Below are 21,424 nucleotides of genomic sequence, written 5' to 3' on the forward strand. Positions count from 1 at the left end.
GCCGATGTTTTGCGTTTTCGAACAAATGAACCAGAGGGGGAAAGTTGCGTGTTCTCTATGATAGGGATGTGTGGCGGACGAACGGGCTGCGTTTCCGGGTTTGTCTCGTCGTTCTGAGCAACTTTCATGTACAAAGTTTTTTCATCCGAGCTACGGTTTATTTTATATTAATTTTAAAAGGTTTAAATCATTTTTATGATTTATTTAATTATTTAAATCAACATTATCCAGAATAGTGTTTGCTGACGTCATCATGACGTCAGCAGTTGGCCTGGTCAACCTGACGTGTGGGTCCCACATGTCATTGCACTACAAGAAATATGTCAACTTGTGACCTTGACTATTGGTCACTGAAAGGTCATTATTTTTCATTTGTGACCTTTTTGTGACCAAAAACATAAGGTCAAAAGCTGGCGGTCGTAAACTGAAATTAACGACCTTCTCTCTGAGAAGGTCGTAGACGTTTACGACCAAAACAGAAGGTCGTTGAACCCATGACCTTTTGTTTTGGTCACTGGCTGTCTGCCCAGGCCACGTCGGATCCGACGTGGCAATCTGACGTGGCAAAATTACGACCAATTGGAAAGGTCACTAACAAGATTCAGCTCGGTCCAGTTCAGCCGTCTTTGTGGGCCGAGCCCATTTATTATATATATTTTCAAGCAATTTGTGTCAACTACATGGGCCGAGCCCAAGAATTCAGCCTTTTTATTTTATAGGACGCGGCCTTATACGATTCATTTTTTTTTGGGCCTCAAACTTTTTGTAGTCCATTTCAATTTTGGGCCTCCATAGCAAACATTCACAAACTTGACGAGCGTTGTTCCAGCGACAGTGAGATACAAGGATTTCAAAGAAGCATGTATCAAGACCATTTTATTTCTTTCAACACAAAAGTATTCCTTAAATAGCCACGGGTACAACAGTAAGTACATTCAACAATCCATCATCAATCGGTGAACAGACTATAGCTACCAGCAGCAGCCGCCTGAAAGACTAGGAGATACTACTAAGGAGCTAAACTAACGGCAACTATCCATCATCAGTCGGTGACACTAGCAATGAGCGAAAGCGGTGACATTTCAGAAACCCCCTCCCCCTCCTGCTGCTTTGCGTCGCTCACCTCAGACTGGGACTTGTCAGAGTCGTCAAACGCCTCTCCTGCCTGAAACGAAAACAGGGATAGGCACGAAAGAGCATGGATCAATACCACAATGTTGTGTTAATATCACATGGCTACGATTTTGATGGGGGTGTTTGACGTGAATGTTATACCAGTGGGTTGTTGTAGGTGTTGATCTTCTTGGTGTACTTGGCCTTGGCAATTAGGGAGCCTTCTCCTGCAATTCATTCAAACAAAGGAGATGTTAATGTGGTGCAAGGCGATAGATTCTAGGATAAGTATTAACAGAAGAAGAATAGTTGAACAAATCATGCGAAATGGCATAGCGGATTTGGAAACAAATTTGAGTAGCAGTTTGAATCGATGAGCACAGACTATGCAGGTTCTAACAAGGCTACAAGGCAACAGATATTTGAACACAGCAAACCATAAATTTGAACAACCATTGAGAATAGGAAGTAGATCGACAATTACATAGCGACTAAATTCTAAATATCACTGACCAGCTGGGTCAAACAATACCCAAATGACACGGTGCAGCTACACCGAATAGAGCAGTAACACAGAGGGGATGGGGGAGCGGGTAACTTACAACATCACTCAAGATACTTCCACTTCTCACCACCGCCCTTGCCAACCTGCGATTTGAACACAAATCAGGACACAGGATTTGAAAGGAAAACTATCACAGCACCAGTTTGAATAAGAACAAGGAGACAGGAGTGGGAGCAAAGGGAACTGAGATGCTTACCATGGGGACATGCTTGAAGTTGGAGTCCTTCCTGAAGCTGCCCCTGCGAAAACAGAAACAAAACGAGCCTAGTCAGGACACGTCACCATGCCACAGAAACAACATGAATCAAACCACAACAACAAATCAAATTCGGGGCTCACATGAGGACTAAGACGGCGCTCAGAGGGCGCTTGGGCTTGTTGGAGTCCTTCTCGGCCTTGCTCTTCGTCACCACAAGTCTGCATCGCCACAAAAATAATAGCAGCAAAGCGAATCAGAACCCAACATGAAACAACATCAGGAAAACGCAAGCAAAACCACCGCGGGAAATGAGTCCATCACCTAAAACCAAGCAGATGATAACACTGAGTAAGAAAGACTGATGAGAGGTGCTGGTTTACCTAAAACCATTTCCTTGATAACACTCATTTCCATCTAAGGAACATCTCATGTGATGAAAACTTACAAAACAAACGACTCTTAACACAATATCACACCTACTCATAGGTGAGAGCAAGGAACATGCCATTTATCTTTCAAATTTAGAAGAACATCACTGCAATCATCCATAGCTAACAAACCTAGATAGAAAGTAATAAACTTATACCCCTGATATAGACCAGGAATCAGCACAAACAATTAGTACATTCTAACATGTTAAGTGGATACCATTCCAATCATAATCGTACCATGGCATGAAAGAACAAAAATCAGTGACCTCACTGCTACAAATTAAACTGATGCTCTTCTAATACTATACCATTCAAGCTCATGGCCAGGATCAACAATACTAATAACCTATAGATACCATGGTACAACAGCAAGCAAATAGTGCAATAATCCCACCACAACGGGGAATAAGTTTTTGTTCATAGTGCATCAGTTTAGAATTTGAAATCTACTGATATTTTCTTTCCATGGAGAAAATCCTTACAATCGGCAAATACAAGTGACCATGAGAAAGGGAGACTAGTTTAAAGCTAAAGCAACACCAAAATAGTATCAAACTGATTCATGTAATCCACTTAATGTCAAAACAGTAGCTTAAAGGTTCAAAATTGTTGAACATTCAGAGCATAAAGAAACATGTGAGCCGAATTTTGTTCTGTGTCTAGTAAGAATTCAACACAATAAAGGTTCAAAGCTCGACCCGGTACTCCATCTCCTTCTCCTCCATCCCCAACATCTGCATCGCGCAAGCACCACCATCAATTAACCTCAATCACAAGCTTGAAATCGAAGAGGAAGGCATATACACATAAAAAAGAACATGAAAATTCCAGAACAAGGCGTCCTGTAGTTGCCAGGTAGCAACTTGAGAATGAATGATTGATATCCTGGAAGTTGTAAACTGGAAGACAGAGAAGCTACTAGTCAAGTTAGTTTCAAGTTCTGAAACTGAATGCATGGGGTCCAGTTTTAGTATACTGTGTAAATTAGTCACATGTTGTACCTGTATTTACGCAATGATTTTGCTCACGTCAGATAGCATGTACTTCTATACGAGAGAGAGGATTGCTATCAGTCAGTTTGTGCTAGTGGGCTGCAGATCTATTACATTTTATTGTGCAATGTCAGTCAGCTTGTGTATTGCTAAACTGCTAACAATCAACCGAGCAAGTGCATATATACTGCTTGTGAGCACGACCGATTTTTTAATCAGACTAAATTAAGACCGCAAGACCATTTTCTCACACTGGAAGGTTACAATATACTTCTTCAGAATAATCCAATCATTTTATGACAAAACCAAATATGTTGCAGAATAAAAAATCTACAAGGTGAATAGTAGGAGCTGAGTTTTCAAAGAATGATACATCGAAAGCATAAAGTAGATATTCTACGGGTTCTGCAGCAAACTAAGCAAGTCACCAACTGGACCAAAACCCCTGTAAGTTATGTTCAACAGACTAATGATGATAACGTGACTTCAACTGATACCTTGGGTCAATTTCTGCATTCGAGTAATATGACATTCAAACTTTTAATACGAAAACCATGCATTGTCCCGTGATACAAAGTGGTGCTATAAAACACACTGTGTTATGTTCCAGTGCAAGCAGACTGAAAATCTGGCATCATTCATCATCACACCGTATGGTGCTGCAAGTAAACTATGTGTTTGGTTTAGTAAACAGAGTGTTATGTTCAGGTGTAAACAGACTAAAAATCTGTGCGGGCATATCACGTTAAGAAAGGTACTTTATGGTTGGGTCGCGGCAAGGAGAGAGGTCGAGTAGGCTTCCTGAAACTCCTCCATGGATGGCACGAGGACCTTAAACAATGAAAAGACAACAGTAAGCGTGCTGTCTAAGGTACATTCCAGCAAACATGTAGTAGATGCAAGGATGACCAAGAGCCAGCGCATTACGCAAGCCAAGCCCTTAAGCTGTAGGTTACCAAATTTGTCATCCAATGTGAGGCAGTTCCAGTATGCAGTCCACCTCCTGTATGGGCTGCAGAGTCGTTCTTGCCGCAGCACCGGTTTGGTAGCCCCTCCGTGTGTCCAGGATCTCCACCTTGTCGTCCAGCCCGTCGTGCATCCTTCCGCTTGCCGTGGTCGTGGTCTGGCCCGTGCAGAACAAGAAGAGATGAGATCTATATCTGCCCATGGAAGGAAGAAAGCAAAGCAAGCAGTGGCACATGAGATGGGAGGAGATGTAGCGGGTTATGGAGGACATTCAGAACAGGGAAAGGAGGAGGGCGTACCTGGCCACCTCCTACCTCGCCGTCGTCAAGGGCCACCGCGGCGGCGGCGGCGAGATCCCCCATGTACTACGAGGGAAGGGATTTGGCACAGTCTTCGCTGGAACACACGTGGAGGAAGGATCACTGGCCATCTCTGTCACCCCATCTGCGAGAGGCTAGGGTTTGGGGCGCCCACGGGGAAGGGTCGCCAGAGGGGCTTGGGGAGACGGGGTCGCCGGCCGGCGGCAGTGGGGCTGGGGGAGAGGAGTTTGGCAGGCGGCGCGGCGGCGGCTGGAATTGGGGAGGAATCGGGATGGGAGAAGGAGTAGTGGAGTGTTGCGGTCTGCTCTGGTTTGGTTGGGTGAATCGGGGTGGGAGAAGGAGCAAGCGAGATGGGGTGGGGAAGGGAACGCGGACGGGAGGAGAACCGGTCGAGGAAGGAGGTGGTGGCGGGACGCGCCGCTGCAGGACGGGGAGGAGGTGGCGGCGGCGAGTGGATGAGGGAGGGGTGGATCTGGCTGCCGCCATGGCCATGGACGTGCCATGCGGCTAGGTCTATGTCATGAGCGAGGATTCGACCGCGGTCGTGGGAGAGAAGGGGAGGGGAGGGATCGCCGGCGGCTAGGGTTGGGGGAGAGGACGGAGGACGGCGGCGGTGGCTGGGTGGTTGGGGATCGAGAGATTGAGACGGAGGGGGAGCGAGAGGGTTGGGGGCGGCGGTTGTGGGAAGAGAGGGGGAAAGTGGATCGGGGGAGAGGAGGGGATATGAGTTAGGGTTTGGGTGAGAGAGGAGGGGAAGAGGGCTGCCGTTCGATTCACAAGCATCCGATGGGTGACAGAGGAGGGGAAGAGGGCTGCCGTTCGATTCACAAGCATCCGACGGCGGTGGATGCATGATCCGCGTGATATGCCTATGAACTAATCAGAATGCATCAAACAATTTGAAGACCTTTTGACCTTTTAAATTGGTCATGATTGATTACACACAAAATTTTCATTCCATTTTTCAATGTTCAAAATGAGTATTTTCGTGAAAGACCTAGCAAATATGTGTTCAAATGATGTCATATTTTGCACAAGTTTATATCTTAGATTGGCAAACAACATTGACAGAGGGAGTTTTTATTTCATTTGCACGAAAAAACATTATTTTTATTTTTTAAATGCCTAAAATGAGTTTTTTGTGAAGGATCTACCATATATTTGTCATAAAATTGGACCAAATAAATTTTATAAAATACTAGGCCATATATAATGCACAATTGACAAAATGGTTGGGTGTCAAAAGTTTTGATCCACCTCTCGTGAAAAAGACAAATTCCCGTCGATTCAGTTGGAAGCGGGTCAAATTTGAACTGTAGCTACCTCGTAGTTTGCTCTTTATTTTTTCCAAAAATCATTTCTAGGTACATAAGTATCTATTTAATCAAAGAAACGCCAAAAAAATATAAGATTCAACCGCTAGCTAGGAACGGTCATCGCGGCGTTTTGACCACATTTTGAAACGGGCATTAAAAATTCAAAAAAATCAAAAAATTGGAAAACCTCCGCATTGTGTCATTATATGTGACAAAGTTTCCAGAAAAAATAATAAACTTGTAATATGGTAATAATTTTTAAAAAATGTTCTCAGAAATGAGCGATCATGTGTGAAGATTCATGGCTTTCAAGCCAAATGATCAATCTTATGGCCACATTCATGGCATAGTTTGTTCAAATGATATCATATTGTGCGCAAGGGTGCATATTGTAATTCCAAACAATGTTGCCAAAGGGAGTTTTCATTTTCTTTGCACGGAAAATTCATTTTTCATTTTTCGAGTGCCCGAAATGAGGTTTTTTTGTGAAGGACCTACCATATATTTGTTGCAAAATTAGACCAAATCATTTTTATAAAATATTAGGCCATATTTAATGCATAATTGACAAAATGGTTTGGTGTCAAAAGTTTTGATCCACCACTTGTGAAAAAGACAAATTTCTGTCGATTCAACAGGAAGCGGCTCAATTTTGAACTGCATCTACCTTATTGTTTGCTCTTTATTTTTTTCCAAAAATCATTTCTAGTTACATAAGTATCTATTTAATCAGAGAAACATCAAAAAAATCCAAGATTCAACCACTAGCTAGGAATGGTCATTCCCGCTGTTTTGACTGCATTTTGAAACGGACATAAAAAATTCCAAAAAAATCAAAAAATGGAAAACCTTCGCATTGTGTCATTATATGTGGCAAAGTTACCAGGAAAAATAATAAACTTTTAATACAGCAATTATTTTAAAAAAGTGTTCTCAGAAATGAGCTATCATGCGTGAAGATTCATTGCTTTCAAGCCAAATGATCAATCTTATGGCCACATTCATGGCATAGTTTGTTGAAATGATCTCATATTGTGCATAAGGGTTCATATTGGAATTCCAAACAATTTTTCCTAAGGGACTTTTTATTTTCTTTGCACAGAAAATTCATTTTCCATTTTCCGAGTGCCCGAATTGAGTTCTTTCTGTGAAGGACCTACCATATATTTGTTGCAAAATTGGACCAAATCATTTTTATAAAATATTAGGCCATATTTAATGCATAATTGACAAAATGGTTTGGTGTCAAAAGTTTTGATCCACCACTTGTGAAAAAGACAAATTTCTGCCGATTCAGTAGGAAGCGGGTCAATTTTGAACTGCATCTACCTTATTGTTTGCTCTTTATTTTTTCCAAAAATCATTTCTAGTTACATAAGTATCTATTTAATCATAAATACATGGTTTGGTGGCGATACATCGAGGTTTGGATGTGGCCCAGGGCCCCAACTCCAAAGCGCGTAAACTCGCATGCCCGCCGCGTGGTCACCGCGTGACCTTGGCGTTGAAATGCGTTCTGGGAGGCCTAGGCATGTCTAGTGGGTTGGGCACTCCCCAGGTAGGTGCTAGGAAGAAAATTACAACAGAAGAATCTCACGAGGAGACTGACCTATGCTCAAAGATGAATTAGCAGCCAAGTGTTTAATTAGCGGTACGGGAAATGCACATGGACAATGGGCGTGAGTTTTGGCTGAGGGTGATCATATACTAAGGAGAATGTCTTCACAAATTTTTATCTCAACAGGAGGACCCTAGGTGGTACTTGATTTGCAAAGTACCACGCTGGACAAAAATATGAATGTTGAAGCTGGGCTCAAAATAATGAATGGATTGAGCTGAACTTTGGTGGAGGATGGTTATTTGGGCATAGGAAAGCATTGTAGAAAACTGATACCATTTGGACATGCCAAAGTAGTACTTCCTTCACAATGCTTTTCTATGGAGAGAAACTTGGGAAAACTAGTGAGAGAGATTGGATAAATGAAATGATCTCAAAATTGGTGTAGGTAATTTAAATAGGTATGGTCATGTGCTGGTAAATTTTCAGATCATTTGGGTAAGCCTAGCTAGTACTTACTTCACAAAGCTTCTCCCGAGGTAGAAACTTTGGAAATTTCCTGAGAAAGATTTACTAGGAACATTGAGCTGAATATTAACATGTGGCAATGATTTGGGTATGAAAGAGTGCCCAAAAAGTTTGAGGGTAATATGAGGGGTCTAGATAACACTTGCTTTGCAACGTGCCAATTTGGCCATAAAATATAAATTGAACCTGGGATCACATAGATGATTTGACTGAGCTGAAATTTGGAGCAGGGTGATAATTTGGGCATATGAAGGAAGTGTATAAATTTCATGTCATTTTGATATATAAAAAAGGTACTTCCTTCACAATGCTTCTAGGTGGACAAAAACTTTGGAAATTTGCCGAGGAAGATTTGCTAGGCAAATGGAGCTGAATTTTGTCATGCGGTAATGATTTAGATAGGAAAAAGTGCCCAAAAATTCCGAGGGCAATCAAGAATATATAAATAACACTTCCTTCACAAACCGTTGTTTTGAACAGAATAGGAAAATGAATATTGTTGAATTATTTTTGAACTAGGCAAGGAAGGGTTTTTACATATTTGACGAAGATATGACCCAAAGAATTTATGAGATTTTTTGGGAATTTGAGGAATGACAGAAATATAGGTTGCTTCACAACCTAGGGCAAAAACTGCCACATGGACATGACACATAGGCAAAACTGATGAGGTGGCGCCTAGTCATAGCAACCCACCTCAATCTACAAGGTTATGACCATCTATATTGGTCATGATCAGCTAGAAATAAGGCAGCAGACCAGTGCTATCTGCTTTATGACCATTTCGTGTAAGGAAATTACGACCTTTCTGACCAAAATGGTCGTTATAGTTTAGGGTTTGGAGCCCCCCGGACAGCTTTTGACCAATTGGTCTGAAATGGTCATAGATCTATGACCAATTCTTCCAGGGTCACTGACAGAAGGTCACTAGTTGACATATTTCTTGTAGTGTTGACTGTTTTGTTAATTAACATTAGTTAATTAGGTTAATTAGTCATTAGGTTAATTAATCATAATTAGTTAATTTAAACATAATTAATTAACTTATTATTATTTATATTCTTTTATTTATTTATTTTTTATATAAAACTGTTCTCAGGGGTTGGGCCCCGTTTGTCATAGGTATAGGGGGCGGGCCCAGTTGTCTGTGGCCCCCTGGCCTTAGCGGTTACGGGCGAGCAATGGGGCGGGGCGCCCGAACGGGCGCGAGCCCGAGGGGTGCTGGGCGCGCACGGCGCACGCCGGCGTCGGCGACCAGGGCAAGGGAAGGAGGGGCTCCGGCGAGCCACCGGAGCGGCGGCGTCTGCAGCTTGCAAACGCAAGTGGACGGTAGCGAGCGGAGGCGCGGGTGCGCAGGCGCGGCGAGAGAACGGCATGGGCAGAGCGGGCTCAGCGGTGGGCGCGCATGCTGGAGCCCGATGGGGCGGTGAGCGCGGCGAGAGGAGGAGGGGCGCGGGGTGCCAGCGTAGGGAGAGACGAAGCAGGGCGGAGGCTAGCGGCGCGCCCGGCGGCTGCAGCAGCGGCGGGTCCGGCGAGCTGCAGCAAGGGGCGCGGGCGTGGCGACAAGGCGAGTGGGCGCGGCTGTGGCAGCGTGCGCGCACGTGAGAGAGGGAGCGGGGTGGTGCGCGTGTGCGTGCGTGTGCCCGCGGTGGCCAGGCCAGGCGAGCGGCGGACAGGGCCGCGGCGAAGGAGGTAGGAGCGGCAGAGGAGCAGGGGGGCGCGGCCCAAGCGCGGCGCCGGGAAGGAGGTCGCGACCCCGAGGCGGCAGCGGGGCACGGCGCGCGAGCGTGCACGCGCTTCGGCGCGGGCAGTGGCGGCCGGAGCCAGGGGAAGAGGGCGCGGCCACGGCGCGTGCACGGTCACGGGACGGCGCGGGCGCACGGTGACCGGACGAGGAGAGGGGGGCTCACGATGGGTTGCAGGGAGCGGGGCAGTGGGGCGTGAGGTGGGAGATGGGGACGACGGCGTCGCAGAGGAAGCAGGCAGGCCAGCGAGGAGGCGTCTCGGGCGGCGGCGTCCTGGCGCGGGCGCGCGAGCCCCGATCCGATCTGGATCGGGGGGCGAGGAGGGGAACGACGTGGGGGGAGAGTGGGGGTTCGGTGGGTTAGGGTTTCGGGGGAGAGGGTTAAGGCGGCGGGGTGGGCTGGCGAGGCCAGGTGGGCTGGCCGGCCAGCTGGGCCAGTGGGCCGTGGGAGGGGATTCCCTCTTTGTTAGTTTTCTTTTTTTGCTTTGTTTCACTACAAAAAAAGACACATCAGTGACATTTTCGGCCGAACAAATTTTTTTCTATCATACATATGACACTTCTATGACGATAATTGTGACAAACCCCGGTATCATCATAGATGTGGTGGGCTCCTACTTATATGACAAAAATCATGACAGAAAATGGGCTTTTCGTCCTGGGCGGGCCGGAGACGCAGCTGCATGACATTCTTTGGGCCGTCCATGACGGAAAAAACCGTGGTAGAAGCGAGGGGGAGGAAAATTTCGGGGAGTTCCCGGATACGGTGGGAGGTAGGGGGCCGAGCGATGCACGTTTCTCTCGTACACATACGCGTGTGTGTGCGAGGCGTTGGCTCTAACTGAACCCGAGCGAGGCGTTGGGCTCTAACTGAACCCGAGCGATTGCATTGCAGGCTACGCGTTACTGAACCCGAGCGATCGATCGATGGCTGTTAACTGAACCCGATCGAGCGATTCCTTGACTACTGCTGCTAACTGAAGCCGATCGATGGGATGAACAGTGAGCGTTGGGGGGGATGGATGAACAGTGAGCGGTGGCGTTGCCTCTGGATGAACAGGACCCCATGGTGTGGTGGAGGGCTGGATGAACAGTAGACGGTGGAGGGGTGCCTGTGGAGGGTGGATGAACAGGACCCCGTGGTGTGGAGGGCAGGATGAACTGTAGACGGTGGAGGGGGTGCCCGTGAAGGGGTGGTTGAACAGGACCCCGTGGTGTGGAGGGCTGGATGAATAGTAGACGGTGGAGGGGTGGTTGAACAGTAGCCGGTGGAGTAGCGCACGGTGGAGGATGGATGAACAGGAGCCCGTGGAGGCTGGAGGAGGTCGACGGTGGATGAACAGTAGCTCATGGAGGCTGGAGGGGGTCGACGGTGGAGATAAGCAGTATCCCGTGGAGTCTCGTTTTGCGGTACGCCACACCCCTCCCGATGAACAGGACCCCCGTTTCGACCATAGCGCTCCAACACAAGTCCGTTTCCTCCGTTTTGCGGTACGCCACACCCCTCCTGATCAACAGGACCCCCGTTTCGACCGTAGGAGGTCCGTTTCCTCCGTTTTGCGGTACGCCACACCCCTCCCGATCAACAGGACCCCTGTTTCGATCGTAGGAGGTCCGTTTCCTCCGTTTTGCGGTACACCACACCCCTCCCGATTAACAGGACCCCCGTTTCGACCGTAGGAGGTCTATTTCCTACGTTGTGCGGTACGCCAGGCCTCGTTTCCGTCGCTTCTTCCGTCCAAACCCTCCCGATAAACATGACCACGCATTCCGTTCCGACCCATGAACATGACGGCGACGTTGTTTCTCCGTTCCGACCCAGCCATGTACACGAGCCCTCGCCGTACGTATGCGTGAGTAGGCGTTCAAGACCCCGCCTGTATGTACACATACGTGGCCGTATTTTCTTTCTTGCACCCTGGCCGTTGTACGTACATGAACATGCTACGTGGGCGCCTCTACTACGACACGTGCGCGCCTCTACATCCACCAGTATATATGTACGTACACGTTCGCGACCAGAATGACAACGCTACGTACGCTTCGACCAGGTGGGTCCCGACTGTCAGGCACTTCCTTGCGTGCGAAGGTGTAGCTGGTGGGTCCCAACAGTCAGGGGGGAAACGTTTTTTTGGCGAAATACGGTGGCCCGTCCGGTGGGTCCCTGCTGTTAGGTGGAGGAATCATTATTTTCCGCGTAATAAGGAGGCACTTCCTTGCTGCCGCCGTGGACCCAGCTGTCAGCCTCTCCACGTACAGTGCACGTCCGATGGAAGTCGTTCCTTGACCATGTTGACCACGCCGCGCCGAGAGCACCAGGGCGGTGGACGATGGCGAGGCCTAGGAAGGGGACGACGGGGAGCCGGGGAAGACGCGGCAGTGGAAGCCCGCGCGCGCGGAGAGGAGTACGAGGTTCACTAGTTCGGTTGCGGTGTGAGGCTGCCGTCGCCGCAGGGCCGGGCCAGCGGTTGGAATAGTAGGGGGCGGTGAGGCCTTCGCGGCAGCACAGCCGACCACAGGAGGCAGGAGCATGCGGCACGACCGGCGCTCCTTTGGGCGGCTGGAGCAAGAAGACCAGAGGTTGAATAAGCACTACGGTCGTTGGATGGACATCGTACGGTCAATGGAGCTAGAATCATTCATATTGACTAAGTTGACAAAGCCCTTCGTCCCCATCAACTTAGTAGGCCCACAAGTCAGCCTCCCATCAAGGTGGGTCCCAGCTAGCCGGGGGAGTATTCATTTTTTTTGTGCGTAATAAGGAGGCACTTCTGGTGGGTCCGAGCTGACAGCGGGGGGAACATTTTTTCGCGAAATACGGTGGCCCGTCCGGTGGGTCCCATCAGTCAGGGGGAAACGATTTTTTTCACAAAATACTGGTGGCCCGTCCGGTGGGTCCCTGCTGTCAGGTGGAAGAATAATTATTTTGCACGTAATAAGGAGGCACTTCCTTGCTGCGGCCGTGGTCCCAGCTGTCTGTTGGGGAACGTTGCAGAAAACAAAAATTTTCCTACGGTTTCACCAAGATCCATCTATGAGTTCATCTAGCAACGAGTGATCGGATTGCATCTACATACCTTTGTAGATCGCGCGCGGAAGCGTTCAAAGAACGGGGATGAGGAAGTCGTACTCGACGTGATCCAAATCACCGGAGATCCTAGCGCCGAACGGACGGCACCTCCGCGTTCAACACACGTACGGTTAGCGTGACGTCTCCTCCTTCTTGATCCAGCAAGGGGGGAGGAGAGGTTGATGAAGATCCAGTAGCACGACGGCGTGGTGGTGGATGCAGGGGTCACCGCAGCAGGGCTTCGCCGTTCTACTACGAGAGGGAGAGGTGTAGCAAGGGAGAGGGAGGCGCCAAGACTCAAGGGTGCGACTGCCCCTCCCCCCCCCTTTATATAGGCTCCCCTAGGGGGGGCGCCGGCCCTAGGAGATGGGATCTCCTAGGGGGGCGGCGGCCAAAGGGTGGAGTGCCCCCCAAGCCAAGTGGGCCCCCCCCACCCTAGGGTTCCCAACCCTAGGCGCATGGGGTGGGCCAAGGGGGGCGCACCAGCCCACTATGGGCTGGTTCCCCTCCCCACTTTAGCCCATGGGGCCCTCCGGGATGGGTGGCTCCACCCGGTGGACCCCCGGGACCCTTCCGGTGGTCCCGGTATAATACCGGTGACCCCCGAAACTCTCTCGATGGCCGAAACTGCACTTCCTATATATAATTCTTCACCTCCAGACCATTCCGGAACTCCTCATGACGTCCGGGATCTCATCCGGGACTCCGAACAACTTTCGGGTTACTGCATATTCATATCTCTACAACCCTAGCGTCACTGAACCTTAAGTGTGTAGACCCTACGGGTTCGGGAGACATGTAGACATGACCGAGATGGCTCTCCGGTCAATAACTAACAGCGGGATCTGGATACCCATGTTGGCTCCCACATGCTCCTCGATGATCTCATCAGATGAACCACGATGTCAAGGATTCAAGCAACCCCGTATACAATTCCCTTTGTCAATCGGTATGTTACTTGCCCGAGATTCGATCGTCGGTATCCCAATACCTCGTTCAATCTCGTTACCGGCAAGTCACTTTACTCGTACCGTAATGCATGATCCCGTGACGAGACACTTGGTCACTTTGAGCTCATTATGATGATGCATTACCGAGTGGGCCCAGAGATACCTCTCCGTTATATGGAGTGACAAATCCCAGTCTTGATCCGTGTCAACCCAACAGACACTTTCGAAGATACCCGTAGTATACCTTTATAGTCACCCAGTTATGTTGTGACGTTTGGTACACCCAAAGCACTCCTACGGCATCCGGGAGTTACACAATTTCATGGTCTAAGGAAAAGATACTTGACATTGGAAAAACTCTAGCAAACGAACTATACGATCTTGTGCTATGTTTAGGATTGGGTCTTGTCCATCACATCATTCTCCTAATAATGTGATCTCGTTATCAATGACATCCAATGTCCATAGTCAGGAAACCATGACTATCTTTTGATCAACGAGCTAGTCAACTAGAGGCTTACTAGGGACATGTTGGTGTCTATGTATTCACACATGTATTACGATTTCCGGATAACACAATTATAGCATGAATAAAAGACAATTATCATGAACAAGGAAATATAATAATAATCCTTTTATTATTTCCTCTAGGGCATATTTCCAACAGTCTCCCACTTGCACTAGAGTCAATAATCTAGTTACATTGTGATGAATCGAACACCCATGGAATTCTGGTGTTGATCATGTTTTGCTCTAGGGAGAGGTTTAGTCAACGGATCTGCTACATTCAGGTCCGTATGTACTTTACAAATATCTATGTCTCCATCTTGAACATTTTCACGAATGGAGTTGAAGCGACGCTTGATGTGCCTGGTCTTCTTGTGAAACCTGGGCTCCTTGGCAAGTGCAATAGCTCCAGTGTTGTCACAGAAGAGTTTGATCGGCCCCGACGCATTGGGTATGACTCCTAGGTCGGTGATGAACTCCTTCACCCAAATTGCTTCATGCGCTGCCTCCGAGGCTGCCATGTACTCCGCTTCACATGTAGATCCCGCCACGACGTTCTGCTTGCAACTGCACCAGCTTATTGCCCCACCATTCAAAATATACACGTATCCGGTTTGTGACTTAGAGTCATCCAGATCTGTGTCGAAGCTAGCGTCGACGTAACCCTTTACGACGAGCTCTTCGTCACCTCCATAAACGAGAAACATTTCCTTAGTCCTTTTTAGGTACTTTAGGATATTCTTGACCGCTGTCCAGTGTTCCTTGCCGATACTTTGGTACCTACCTACCAAACTTACGGCAAGGTTTACATCAGGTCTGGTACACAGCATGGCATACATAATAGAACCTATGGCTGAGGCATAGGGGATGACACTCATCTCTTCTATATCTTCTGCCGTGGTCGGACATTGAGCTGAGCTCAATTTCACGCCTTGCAACACAGGCAAGAACCCCTTCTTAGACTGATCCATATTGAACTTCTTCAATATCTTATCAAGGTATGTGCTTTGTGAAAGACCTATGAGGCGTCTTGATCTATCTCTATAGATCTTGATGCCTAATATACAAGCAGCTTCTCCAAGGTCCTTCATTGAAAAACTCTTATTCAAGTAGGCCTTAATGCTGTCCAAAAGCTCTATATCATTTCCCATCAAAAGTATGTCATCTACATATAATATGAGAAATGCTACAGAGCTCCCACTCACTTTCTTGTAAACGCAGGCTTCTCCATAAGTCTGCATAAACCCAAATGCTTTGATCATCTCATCAAAGCGAATGTTCCAACTCCGAGATGCTTGCACCAGCCCATAAATCGAGCGTTGGAGCTTGCACACCTTGTCAGCATTCTTAGGATCGACAAAACCTTCCGGCTACATCATATACAATTATTCCTTAAGGAAACCATTAAGGAATGCCGTTTTGACGTCCATTTGCCATATCTCATAATCATAGAATGCGGCAATTGCTAACATGATTCGGACGGACTTCAGCTTCGCTACCGGTGAGAAAGTCTCATCGTAGTCAACCCCTTGAACTTGCCGATAACCCTTAGCGACAAACCGAGCTTTATAGATGGTCACATTACCATCCGCGTCTGTCTTCTTCTTAAAGATCCATTTATTTTCTATAGCTCGCCGCTCAACGGGCAAGTCAGTCAAAGTCCATACTTCGTTTTCATACATGGATCCTATCTCGGATTTCATGGCTTCCAGCCATTTCTCGAAATCCGGGCCCGCCATCGCTTCTTCATAGTTCGAAGGTTCACCGTTGTCTAACAACATGATTTCTAAGACAGGGTTGCCGTACCACTCTGGTGCGGAACGTGTCCTTGTGGACCTACGAAGTTCAGTAGCAGCTTGATCTGAAGTTTCATGATCATCATCATTAACTTCCTCTCTAGTCGGTGCAGGCACCTCAGGAACATTTTCTTGAGTTGCGCCATTTTCCGGTTCAAGAGGTAATACTTCATCAAGTTCTACTTTCCTCCCACTTACTTCTTTCGAGAGAAACTCCTTCTCTAGAAAGGATCCATTCTTGGCAACAAAGATCTTGCCTTCGAATCTAAGGTAGAAGGTATACCCAATAGTTTCTTTAGGGTATCCTATGAAGACGCATTTTTCCGACTTGGGTTCAAGCTTTTCAGGTTGAAGTTTCTTGACATAAGCATCACATCCCCAAACTTTTGGAAACGACAACTTAGGTTTCTTTCGAAACCATAATTCATACGGTGTCGTCTCAACGGATTTCGACGGAGCGCTATTTAAAGTGAATGCGGCAGTCTCTAAAGCATAGCCCCAAAATGATAGCGGTAAATCGGTAAGAGACATCATAGATCGCACCATATCTAATAGAGTGCGATTGCGACGTTCGAACACACCATTACGCTGAGGTGTTCCAGGCGGCGTCAGTTGTGAAACTATTCCACATTTTCTTAAGTGTGTGCCAAACTCGTGACTCAAGTATTCTCCTCTACGATCTGATCGCAAGAACTTGATTTTCCTGTCACGTTGATTCTCTACCTCACTCTGAAATTCCTTGAACTTTTCAAAGGTCTCAGACTTGTGTTTCATTAAATAGACATACCCATATCTACTCAAGTCATCAGTGAGGGTGAGAACATAACGATAGCCACCGCGAGCCTCAACACTCATTGGACCGCACACATCAGTATGTATGATTTCCAATAAGTTGGTTGCTCGCTCCATTGTTCCTGAGAATGGAGTCTTGGTCATCTTACCCATGAGGCATGGTTCGCACGTGTCAAATGATTCGTAATCAAGATACTCTAAAAGTCCATCTGTCGTACCACTCTGGTAGCCAGTCGGCGGTAGGCGGCAAACCGGCTTTTGTTATACTTAGTCCTGTTGGTCCCTAGCCACTTTTCGTGTGCGCATCCTTTCCTGCTTTTGACTCTTGCCGGCCGAACAGCCGGTTCTTCGAACTGCGACTTTGGCAAGAGCTAAGCCTGGGTGTCGGCACACTACTTGTCTGACCGCGGGTAGGACTTCTAATATAACTCCAGTCGGCCAGTCCCCGGGCCGACTAGTCGAACCCGGTGCCGGACGGAATGAGTAAATGAAATGACAAGGTCATAAACATGATACTTTCATTTATAGATAAAAGATGGCAGTCCTTGAGTCCTCCTTGGGGGGCCTATTGTCTCGTACTTAGTACAAAAGTTAGCGTGATACATACTGCATTTCAACTGTAAAATCTTCGAAGGAGGTTGGCGTTCCATGGTCGTTCCGACTCCTTGCCGGAGTCGTCTCTCTTGTGTGCCTTGGGTTTCTGTGCGTCGATTAAGTAGTAGGAGTCGTTGCCTAGAGCTCTGCTGATGACGAAGGGGCCTTCCCAGGGGGCCGAGAGCTTGTGCTGGCCGGCTATTCGCTGGATCAGCCGGAGCACAAGGTCGCCCTCTTGGAAGGATCTTGGCCTGAACTTCCGACTGTGGTAGCGGCGCAATCCCTGCTGGTAGATGGCAGACCGGCTGAGGGCTAACAGCCGGCCTTCTTCCAGCAGGTCGACGCCGTCTTCTCGTGCTTCCTTGGCCTCCGCCTCCATGTACATGGTTACCCGAGGCGAGTCGAACTCAATGTCGGTTGGGATGATTGCCTCGGCACCATACACGAGTAAGAAAGGATTGAAGCCAGTTGATTTGTTTGGGGTAGTGCGCAGACTCCAGAGGACAGTCGGCAGCTCATCGAGCCAACAGCCGGCTGAACGCTCCAGTGGTACGACCAGGCGGGGTTTGATGTCGGAGAGGATGAGGCCGTTAGCTCGCTCGACCTGGCCGTTTGACTGCGGGTGGGCGACGGACGCTAAGTCCAGCCGGATACCTTGTGCAGCGCAGAAACGTGCCAAAGCTCCTTTAGCGAAATTCGTGCCATTGTCAGTGATGATGTTGTGCGGTACGCCGTACCGAGTTGTTATGTCTGCGATGAATGTCACGGCAGTCGGCCCATTCAGCTTCTTGATCGGCTTTGCCTCGATCCACTTGGTGAATTTGTCCACGGCGACGAGCAAATGTGTCATGCTGCCGCGCGCCGTCTTGAATGGGCCCACCATGTCCAGTCCCCAAACGGCGAAGGGCCAGGTGAGGGGAATGGTTCTGAGTGCCGAAGCCGGCATGTGTTGCTTGGAGCTGAAAAGTTGGCAGCCTTTGCAATACTTAACTAATTCTTTGGCGTCATCCAAAGCAGTCGGCCAAAAAAAGCCGTGGCGGAAAGCTTTGGCGACAAGTGATCTTGAAGCCGCGTGGTGGCCGCATTCTCCTTGGTGAATGTCTCTGAGGATTGCGATGCCTTTCTCTTGCTCGACGCACCGCTGGAGGACTCCAGTGACACTGCGCTTGACGAGTTCTCTGTTGACGATCGTGTATGCTTCGGCTCGACGTTGGACTTGTCTCGCCTCTGTTTCGTCAGCCGGCAGGTCTTGGTTTACTAGGAAGTTGAGGATGGATTGAGCCCATGATGGAGCTACGACTTCCCCTACCGCCAATGTGGCTACTGCCACCAGGTTGGGCGGGCTGGGTAATGAAATGCTGGAGTCGGCCGCCAGTTGTTGTGTTGGTGCAGTCCCTGGGCCGGCTACCGCAGCCCCCGAGCCGGGTGCGGCAGTCCCCGAGCCGGCTGCCGAAGTCCCCGGGCCGACTACTGAAGTCCCGGGGTCGCCTGCTTGGTTCTTCGAGCCGGACCCGGCCCCGTCGGGGTTGGGCGGTACGAAGATGGAGTCGGATTCTGGAGACGGCTTGATGGACGGCTTGAGGAGGCGTTGTAGAGCGACACCGGTTGGTATTGCTTGCCGAGTGGAGCCTATTCGGGCCAGGGCGTCGGCTGGCTCGTTGTCGGCTCGCGGTACGTGGAGGAACTCGCATCCTTCAAAGTACCCACTGATTTGCTGCACCAGGAAGCGGTAGCTTGCCATGTTTGCGTCCTTGGCGTCCCAGTCGCCAGATGATTGCTGAACCACCAAATCCGAGTCGCCATAACATAGGATCCGGCGGATGCCGAGTTCCTTGGCAAGCCAGAGCCCATGTATGAGCGCCTCGTATTCGGCTACATTGTTGGAGGCGGCGAAGTGGATCTGCAGCGTGTATCTGAGCTTGTCGCCCTTGGGAGAGGTAAGGATGACGCCGGCTCCCAAGCCGGTGCGCATCTTGGACCCGTCAAAGTGCATGCGCCAATGGATGGAGTCGGGAGCCGGCGGCAGGTACTGGGTCTCGGCCCAGTCGACGAGGAAGTCTGCCAGTGCTTGGGACTTGATGGCGGTGCGGGGCTGGTAGAAGATCGTATAAGGGGCCAACTCGATGGCCCATTTCGCCACCCGGCCGGATGCATCCCGGCTGCCTATGATCTCGGCCAGCGGGGCAGTGCATACGACCGTGATGGGATGCTCTTGAAAGTAGGGCTTCAGCTTCTTGGCGGTGAAGTACATGCCGTAGCACATCTTCTGGTAGTGCGGGTAGTTCTGTTTTGAGGCGGACAGCACCTCGCTCAAATAATACACTGGCCTCTGGACCGGCTGGGCTCGGCCTTCTTCTGGGCGTTGGACTACGATGACGGTGCTGACCACCCGGCTGGTTGCGGCAACGTAAAGGAGCATGGGCTCTTTCTCAGTCGGCGCCGCCAGGACAGGCGGCGTGGCCAGCATCTTCTTCAGCTCGTGAAAAGCTTGATCGGCCTGGTCGTTCCACTCGAAGTGAGTGCTCTTCTTCATGAGGCAGTAGAGAGGGAGAGCTTTCTCTCCGAGCCGGCTGATGAAGCGGTTCAAGGAGGCCAAGCACCCGGTGAACTTCTGGATTTCTCGAAGCTTGGTAGGGATCGCCATTCTCTCGATGGCCTTGATCTTCACTGGGTTGCACTCGATGCCGCGTTCGGAGACCAGGAAGCCTAGGAGCTGGCTGGCTGGCACTCCGAACACGCATTTGTCGGGGTTGAGCTTGATTCGGAACCGACGCAGGTTCTCGAATGTTTCTTTCAGATCTTCCAGCAAGGTGCCGCGCTTCTCCGTCTTCACCACGACGTCGTCCACATAGACGTGAGCGTTTTTGCCGAGTTGCTTGAGGAGGCACTTCTGCATGCAACGTTGAAAAGTGGCACCGGCATTTCTCAAGCCGAATGTCATAGTCAAGTAGCAGAAGGCTCCAAACGGCGTGATGAAGGCGGTCTTCAGGCGGTCATCCGGGTTTAGCTTTATCTGGTGGTATCCTGAGTAAGCATCCAAGAAACTCAACAGCTCGCATCCGGCTGTGGAGTCTATCACTTGGTCAATTCTTGGCAGGGCGAAGGGATCTTTAGGGCAGGCCTTGTTGAGGCTTGTGTAGTCTATACACATGCGCCACTTGTTATTCTTCTTCAGCACGAGGACCGGGTTGGCAAGCCACTCTGGAAAGAAAACTTCCATGATGAAGCCGGCTGCCAGAAGCCGGGCTATCTCCTCCCCTACAATCCTTCTCTTCTCCTCTGACAGTCGGTGGAGAGGCTGCTTGACTGGCTTTGCGTCTTCTCGCACATGTAGCTTGTGCTCGGCGAAATCCTTCGGAACACCCGGCATGTCCTTGGGGGACCATGCAAAGATGTCCCGATTCTCACGGAGGAAATCGGCGAGCTCGCCTTCCTATTTGCTGTTCAGGCTTGCCCCGATGACGGCAAACCTCTCGGGGTGCTCAGGGTCAAGAGGTATCTTCTTGGTTTCCTTGGCTGGCTGGAAAGATCCTTGGGCATCATACTCCTTGGAGTCGGTGGGCTAGCTCAGCTACTTGCTGGCCAGGGCCACGACCCGGTCCAGCGTCTTCTTCTCTTCGGCAATCACAAGGGACTCGGCCAGCCGGCTGCTGGCCGCAGCGCACTCGGCAGACTTCTTGTAATCGCCGGCTATGGTGATGATGCCCTTGGAAGTTGGTATCTTCATCTTGAGGTATGCGTAGTGGGGGACCGCCATGAACTTGGCCAAGGCGGTTCGGCCAAGCAATGCGTGGTAAGGGCTCTCCAGGTCCACCACTTCAAACCAGATCGCTTCCCGGCGGAAATGCTCCTTGTCCCCAAAGAGTACGTCAATCTTGATCTTGCCAATGGGGGCGCAGGACAGGCCGGGCACGATGCCGTGAAACACTGTCCGAGTCGGCACAAGCTGCTTCGTCTTGACACTTAACTTCTCCAGGGTGTCG

General features: G+C 49.4%; 1 pseudogene; it reads right to left on the minus strand.

The window, feature by feature from the left end:
* Positions 1 to 1,042: 1,042 nt before the first annotated feature.
* LOC147973322 (uncharacterized) lies at positions 1,043 to 20,592 on the minus strand (annotated as a pseudogene).
* Between the last annotated feature and the right edge of the window lie 832 nt (positions 20,593 to 21,424).

Source organism: Triticum urartu, chromosome 5A (genome assembly GCF_056163025.1).
Source record: "Triticum urartu cultivar PI428250 chromosome 5A, HENAU_Tu73, whole genome shotgun sequence".
NCBI classification, from domain to species: domain Eukaryota; kingdom Viridiplantae; phylum Streptophyta; class Magnoliopsida; order Poales; family Poaceae; genus Triticum; species Triticum urartu.